Source organism: Octopus bimaculoides, chromosome 9 (assembly GCF_046866305.1).
Source record: "Octopus bimaculoides isolate indiv1 chromosome 9, ASM4686630v1, whole genome shotgun sequence".
NCBI lineage: Eukaryota > Metazoa > Mollusca > Cephalopoda > Octopoda > Octopodidae > Octopus > Octopus bimaculoides.
Genome location: NC_142936.1, coordinates 4,418,455 through 4,426,920, shown reverse-complemented (window position 1 = coordinate 4,426,920; position 8,466 = coordinate 4,418,455). Strand labels below are relative to the sequence as shown.

At 38.7% G+C, this 8,466-nt stretch overlaps 1 protein-coding gene across 1 annotated transcript in view; it reads left to right on the top strand.

Annotated features, from left to right (window-relative positions):
• Positions 1-1,499, top strand: part of LOC106880902 (chitin synthase chs-1) — a 17,178-nt gene extending 15,679 nt beyond the window's left edge. Inside the window, exons 8-9 of the mRNA XM_089357037.1 lie at positions 539-623; positions 986-1,499. The gene's annotated coding sequence lies outside the window, so the exon portion shown is untranslated. The remainder of the gene's footprint in view (positions 1-538; positions 624-985) is intronic.
• Positions 1,500-8,466: the final 6,967 nt, after the last annotated feature.

The following is an 8,466-nucleotide window of genomic DNA, read 5'->3' as shown; positions in this document are numbered from 1 at the left end:
GCTTGCTGCCTTTACGCCTCTGATAATAAATATCTAGAGATGCAGGTCAAGCCACCGATAGATTCTACGTAGTCAAGCAACCCACTAGAAATAGTAACCAACATCCCTACAGGTTGCATCCTACCATTTCAAGATATAAAACAGAAACGAACTAAGGGAATATGTCAGTGATGCTTATATTAGAGGACGCTTAACAGACTAAGAGGTCACGGTTGGAATACATTTGACCCTAGAACAGCTCATTGAAACCACGTAACACCTTGGGCAAGGTGTTGTGTGTGTGTGTGTGTGTGTGTGTGTGTGTGTGTGTGTGTGTGTGCGTTTGCCCACTACACCACCGCTTGACAACCGGTGTAGATTTGGTTACGTCCCTGTAACTTAGTTGTTCGGCATAAGAACCGATAGTGTAAATGCCAACTTGTTCTGTTCGACAAAATCCTTCAAAAATGCCCCATCATGGCCGCAGTCGAATGATTAAAAGAAGTAAAAGATAAGAAGAAAATGCTTTATTTTTATTTATATATTTATTTATTTGCAGAACAAAGCCTCCATTCCGAAACTGGTTTGTCTCCCAAAAATCCATAAATGTCGAAGAAAGAAAAAGAAGAAAAAGCAGGATAAATGTAAGTTAATCCATGTTTGCTTCCTTCCTATTCTTTCACATTTCATCTTCACGATATTGCCACAAGGCAAATAGAAACTATAAGAAGCTCTCTCTCTCGGCGGCTTTGCTTCAATCCAATGGCTACAACTCACAACAGAAGAAATAATTCATTTCTTTTAATTGTTACATTTTTTCTTTCTTCAATTTCTTTTATCTTTTACTGGTTTCAGTCATTAGACTGCGGTCATGCTGGGGCACCACATTGTAAGGCTCAGTCGAATACATTGACACCAGGACTTTTCTTTTAAAGTCTCGTTCTAACCACACAACCACATCTGCGCCTTAATTTTTTATTAATTAATTCATTTTCTTTTATTTCAGATTCCGCAAATTTGAATTCTCCCCCTCTTAGTTTAGGCCTCTTCGATGAGTGTGAAGATGAAGACGAATACAAATTCTGGGAGCATCTACGAGATTGCACCGTAGGTACAAAGGTGAGGACGGGTTTGTCAAAGTCGAAAATGGCTAAAATACTGCAGAGGTTCCGCCTCAAATGTGTTTTCGGATTTTTGATGTGTAATTCGATCTGGATGATCATCCTTGGATACGTCTTCACAAACATTGCAACCGAAAAGTCTAAGTTAAATTTATTTGGCATAGTCAATACGTCTCTATTCGGGATTTCGCTCATCGTTCAGCTGACTGGATTGACAGTACATCGAACCCAAGACACTATCGAACGTTTTATCCGCAAATCGAACAGACACTCGAAGCGCCCCGAATGGATAATTACAAAAGACGATAAACTAGATGCTGTAAGTAACAGAAGTGAAAAATAAATCAAAGAAAACAAAAACATAGACAGAAAACAAATAAAAGAAAAAATAGCATAAAATTATTAAATAAATAAAATAACACTTCTAAAACGAGGTAGCAACGAGGTAGCAACGTCCATTTCGGTGCAATCTCCGAACATTTCGCTCGATCACATCAACCTTATTATTCGTTCCAGTCAGGTATTTATTTTAGAGATCTTTATTTGTTGGAAGACCAAATAAGGTATTTTAAAACGGTACCAGTTATTACAAGGGGAACTTATGACTGCGAAACCAAATTTGTAAGCACATTCTCGCATGCTTCCTTCAATTTTCATGCAAACACATAAATTATACAAATTCTGTTATTCTTTTATACGTTTTAGCGATGCAGTTGCGATCATGCTGGAGCACCATCGTAAATTTGTACTCTTTCCACAGACCTCTTCTATGGCGGGTTTCTACTGGGATGGGTGGGATTTCATATTAACTTTTGCATGTGTTTTTTTACCTGGTGGCTGGATCATTAGGTGCATGATGGAGTTTGATACCACTGCCCTCGTCTATACTTCCTGCCGGGACCGTTGGCTCGTCTGGTAACAAGGATAAGAGAATGTCCAATTCCTTTTTCGAGTCATCCACATCCACATTGTATAGGTGTCTTATATAGTCTAACGTCTGTCATGTTTAGAGTAAACGAGAGTTCGAGTGTCACAAGCAGCTTTTGACTTTCTCAATTCAAGGGTTTTAAACCAATATTTACAAGCTATCATCTATAGCTCTATCTACTTTGAGTTCCACCATGTTCCTGCCTATATACTTTTGTGAAAAACAAGTTGACACACGCAATTTCTAAGGGCTTAAATACCTGAATTGTACCTTTAACCTTTACATTATCAAAGCAAAAGGATTAAATCCAATGATAAAAAAACTGTCACGCTTTGGGCCTACTTAACAAAAGAGAAACACCTACAACCTTGTTTACAAAGCTCTACATGCATTCATAAATTCTAAATAATTACATAACCCCAAAGTTAATCAAAATTTCTCCAAAACACCTCTCCTTAACAATAAGTTCTAAAAACCAAATTACCACTCCTCTCAAATGCACAGATATGTGATTCCATATAAGTATTTATATGTGTGTATAAATATTAGTGTATATGAATATTTGTATACGTGTGTATGTGTGTGTATATACATATGTGTAGGAATGTAAGTATAAGTATGTATATGTGTGCATGGATGTATATATGTATATATATATATATATATATATATATATATATATATATATATGCCTAGTTTAGAATAGAGGCAGCTGATGAAGGAAAAGTTCCATAAGTGGCTCATCTGTTTTCCTATGTGTTCATTTTGTTGTCCGAAAAAAAGTCCGTTTTTTGTGCTTTGTGGATGTTCCCGTTCCTTTTTTGACGTCCTGTACCCGGATATGCATCTATATATACATATAGATATAGGTATGTACATATATGTATGTATACATGCATATGCTCATTGTATTATATATATATATATATATATATATATATATATGCATATGCTCATTGTATTATATATATATATATATATATATATATATATGCTCATTTCTATTATATATATATACATATATATATATATATATATATATTGTTACGCCGCATATGCGGCCTTCTGAAACCACTTACAACGCAACAGTCTTCAAAACCAGATTGCGGTGTTCTAAGTCGCATCGTACAATTGAGAAATTATCTCAGTATAACTTCTTACGTTTGTACCAATATATATATAAAATAGATGTGTTTATATATGTGTATATATGTATGTATGTATGTATGTATGTATGTATGTGTGTGTGTGTATGTATGTATGTATGTATGTATGTGTGTATGAGTGTGTATCTATGTATATGTCTGGCTTGGCTTCAAGCTCTTGCATGATGAGGCTGGAGTTATTCCAAATCAGTGGTCCCAGAAGCATCATGCATAGAGCCGACCAGGTCCACCGGTCCTCTCCATCGCTAGCGTTTCCATGTCAGACCCTTCGCATCCGCCAAGGTGACCTCGAACCTCTCGAGATCTTATTGAACTACGTCCAGCCATCTTGTGTGGGGCCTGCGACGAGACCCCTTCCAGCACTCAGCTGGTGAGAGTAAACCCTGGTAGGATGATCTAGCGGGAGACGGAGGATATGTCCGTACCTGCGCATGCGAGAAATAGCCATGAGGTGCGCACGCGCGCGTACGTGGTGGGGTTGCTGCGGGCTGATGAGTGCGCTCATACAGTTCTTTGTTGAAAACGTGATGGATCCTTCTGATGTTCTCAATCGTTCTCTGCTATTGAAGCCATCGATCGTCTTTGCTAGAATCTTCGAAAGGGGCCTCGTTTCTGCTCCATAGAAGAGAACGGAGAGGACCGATGCGTTGTAGACGCGGAGCTTCGTCTGCTGGGAGGTAGAGACGTAACGCCAAAAGGGCTTCCATTAGGAGTACATGAACCTAGCGGCCAGACCACATCTGCAGTTGATCGCCGGAGTCAAGTCTCCGTTGCTAGTAACTGTTGAACCAAGGTAAATGAAAGAGCTAATGAATTCCACGACATTGGGAGAGGAGTGGGTCCGGGCCATCTCCGACATACATCAGCTTGGTCCTTGCCTAACTCTCCTGAATATAAACGTTTGCTGATTCTTGTCTGTAAATGGTTGGTGCATCCCTTAACTGGTCGACCGAGTTACTGAACAATGTGGTATCATCTGCAATAATGTGACTAAGGGCAAAAATACGGTCGATGATAGATAAATTCGGCATGAATCCGGCTTGTTGTGGGCGGCGTCCTCTTTTAATGGCAGGAAGAGTACTTTGAAGAACTTGCTTGTGATCGAGAGGAGGTTGATGCCCTTGTGGTTGCTGCATTCGAGTTTCTCGCCCTTCCATTTCCAGAAGGGGAGGATGATGCCTCGGGTCCTATCATCTCTGTATATGTGTATATTACATATCTGTGTATGTGTATATTACATATCTGTGTATGTGTATATCTATGTCCACTATATTAACATATGAGAGCGTCTCATAAAGCGAGATTTATATATCTTAATTTGCAGAGGAATTTGTAGTGGGTAGCTTAGCTTAATCGGTCAAAGCATCGTGACATATAATCACGGGGATGTGAGTTCGAGTCCACAGCTAGCCACCTACACTTTTCTCTGCAAAATAGGGGTGGTTTATCCTGTTCGGCTATATTATTAGCATTATTCTGCGATTGAGAATATATATGTACATATATATATATATATATATATATATATACGAGGGTTGTATGAAAAGCTTTGCTTTTTTTTGAGGCTCAAGACTTTTCATACACCTCTCGAATGTGTGTGTGTGTGTGTGTGCGTGGATGTGTGTGTATGCATGGATGTGTGTGTATGCATGGATGTGTGTGTATGTGTATAACTTTCTCTTTTCTCTTGTGTAATATTTGATTTGTTCTTCCTTCCTCTACCTCAACTATCTATACTGCTCCTGAACCTGTATATACAAAAGGCAGGATGTGTGTGTGTGTTTGTGTGTACGGGAATGTAATTTATGCACATCCAGAAATTAGCTCGCATGTAGCTCAAATTTTAGGAGGACTTTTGTCACGACCCTAGCTGTATTTTCGTCAAATTATTTACTCCAGAAGCACCAGCAAATAGCGGTAAAAATAAATTTGAACCGTAACTTCTAACAATTTTCAAGTCGGAGAAATACACCAACATTTGTAAACATGAGTTAAGTCCCCTTCTAGCGACGGCGTAAACAGATAGATAGATAGATAGATAGATAGATAGATAGAGAGAGAGAGAGAGACAAACAGACAGTCAGGGGTTGTTATGTATGTATGTATGTATGTATGTGTGAATGGCTTCAGTCACACACACACGAACATGTATGCATTCAAAACACATGTATGCAATAGGTGTACGTACCTGTGTGTGTGTGTTGCCCGTATATATATATATATATATATATATATATATATATATATATATATATATATACACACACAATATCTGTATATATAAAAGGCAGGATGTGTGTGTGTGTTTGTGTGTACGGGAATGTAACTTATGCACATCCACAAATTAGCACGCATGTCGTTCAAATTTTAGGAGAACATTCGTCACGACCCTATCTGTATTTTCGTCAAATTATTTTCCCCCGAGGCACCAGCGAATAGCGGTAAAAATAAATTTGAACCATAACTTCTAACAATTTTCAAGTTGGAGAAATGCACCATCATTTGCAAACATGAGTTAAGTCCCCTTCTATACACACACAATATAAACAATATTCTCCGTTTCTCCGCAACTAACTTCCAAATTACCTGAATCCGTTGCTCTACTCATACACATACACACACACAAACGTGCACACATACATACACACCATCCTACCAAATATAAAACACAAGCACATGTATATATATATAGAGACGTGCGCAAAGTCACACACACTCACACCATTCTGACCTCTAAGACCAGTCCCAAAAACTACTGAGCCATGAGAGACTAGCCCAGAAACAAAGAAATCCTTTTGATTCCACATTGCTCTTCCTCCCCCCCCCCCCCACACAACCAACCTCCCACACTGTCCCTTAAAATAGCAAACATTCCTTAGCTACACACGAGACAAAATGTCAGAGAGACAGGTCAGTTATTCCTCTACAATTTTTTGTAAATTCTTAAATATATTTCCTTCTGTGTGTGTGTGTGTGTATATATATATATATATATATATATATATAAAGTGTAGTATATTGCCACTTAAGTGTGGCTGACCCCTAGGGGTGGATGTTACTGTTGCTTTTAGCCCCAGGAGGACATCTCCTCCAGCTGGCTTATCGACACACGACTGTGTCCTGTTTGCCAAGGGAAGTTATCCCTCTCACCTCGATCTGCAGCACGAACGTATCCGGATTTCAGGGTTATTTCCCTTCGTCGGCGTCCGACAGCTGATGACCTTGGTGAGAGAGACAAAAACCTGGCAAACAGGACACAGTCGTGTGTCGATAAGCCAGCTGGAGGAGATGTCCTCCTGGGGCTAAAAGCAACAGTAACATCCACCCCTAGGGGTCAGCCACACTTAAGTGGCAATATACTACACTTTATCGTGCAGTTACTGTTAATACTTCATTTAGAGAATTAACATTGCTTATATATATATATATATATATATATATATATATATATATATATATATACTACCAAACGAGCATGATTTTTATTGAACTCATAATACTTTTTGGAGTCCCGTTCTGATTACTTTCTTAAATAGTCTCTTGGAAACTGTTTTTAACATTTTCTTATTATTATCAAAGAATGTATATCTGTATTTTAATACTTTTGTGACAACCAGTACTTAACACAACAAAGCTCATACAAAGCTTTACATTTTACTTTTGACAATCTTTTTCTAAAAAAGTGAAACCAGTCAAGTGAATAAACATCTTTAAATTTGCATTTTCAAACCTTCTTTCATATATATACAGTCTGTTACAGTCTGTCAGATACCGGCCATGATGAATACCACAAGGTATTGAAAATACGTATTCGCCTTTATATATTTAATCCTTTATATTGAACACTCAATATTTCATATATTCAATAAGACATATTCCATATTCCATATATTCAATAAGACATTCAATACTTCATTTCATTGTACCATCCATTTTTATATTATATATTATATATCCCATATTCTATATCCCACATTAATTTTACAAGAATATAAATAAAACATAAAAAACAGACAGAGTTGGAACTCTTTGAAATAAAATAATATATTCCTCTATACACGATCATACAAAACCCTTTTTTTGTATTTATTTTTACTCATATATATAAATATATATATATATATATATATATATACTTTATTTAAAAGCAGCAGAAATATAACAAAAGCCTGTTACTCTGAGTTTCACGTTCCCGTTCTTCGGACAGTTTTGTTATACGTGAAACTCAGAGTAACAGTCTTTTGTTATATTTCTGCTGCTTTTAAATAAAGCATATTACTCTACCTCTGGTATTTGAGTACTCTTTTTTCCACCTTGTTGCATATTTCATGTGCTTACCCCGGTATATATATATATATGGGAGAATATACAAAAAATAACAACAGACGAGGACAGGTGGTGTAAATAACAAAAGTATATATTAGTATGACGCTCGGGAATACGGAAAGTCTTTGACGTTTCGAGCTACGCTCTTCAACAGAAAGAATACGGAGACAAGGAGAAAAACACGGAGAAAAAAAATTGAATAGTGTTCAGTCAACGGTCAATCATAATAATGGCCGATCATAACAATGACTGACCGGAAGTTAGAAATTCTTATTTCAGGAGAGCTAAGAAAGGGGGAGATAACAAACGGTGATCGGGAACGAGGGGCTGTGTGTGGGAGGTAGACTGCTGGTGATCTTGACGTATGTAGTGTGAAAATGGGGGAAGGGAGAAAGGAAGAAAGTAGTTGGTCAGTTGTAGTGTGTGCGTGGTGTGATGCGAGGGTATTGGTGTGGTGTGCGTGGTGTGATGCAAGGGTATTGGTGTGGTGTGATGTGAGGGTGTTGGGAGGTGGGGAAGGCATGGGTGGAGTGTGGGGTAGAGGTAGGGGTATGTGGGTAGGGTGGGGTATGTGGGTAGGGGTGGGTGGTGGGTGTAAGGAATTGGATGGGGTGGAGTGGGAAGGTAGAGTAGGAGTGTGTTGGGGTGTGGTGGGATGAGCTTATGAGGGGGTGTTGACGAGGAGGGAGAAGGGGAAGGTGGATGTAAGAGAGGGGGAAGATGGGTATGGGAGGGGAGAGGAAGAGAGGAGAGAGGGTGGGTATAAGAGAGGGAAGGGGGATTGAGAGAGGGGGAAGGTGGGTATGGGGGGAGAAAGAGGGGAAGGTGGGTATGGGGGGAGAAAGAGAGGAAGAGAAAGAGAGTGAGAGAGAGGGAAGAGGGGTATGGGGGGAAGAAGAAAGGAAGAGAAAGAGAGTGAGAGAGAGGGGAAGAGAGTGAGAGAGTA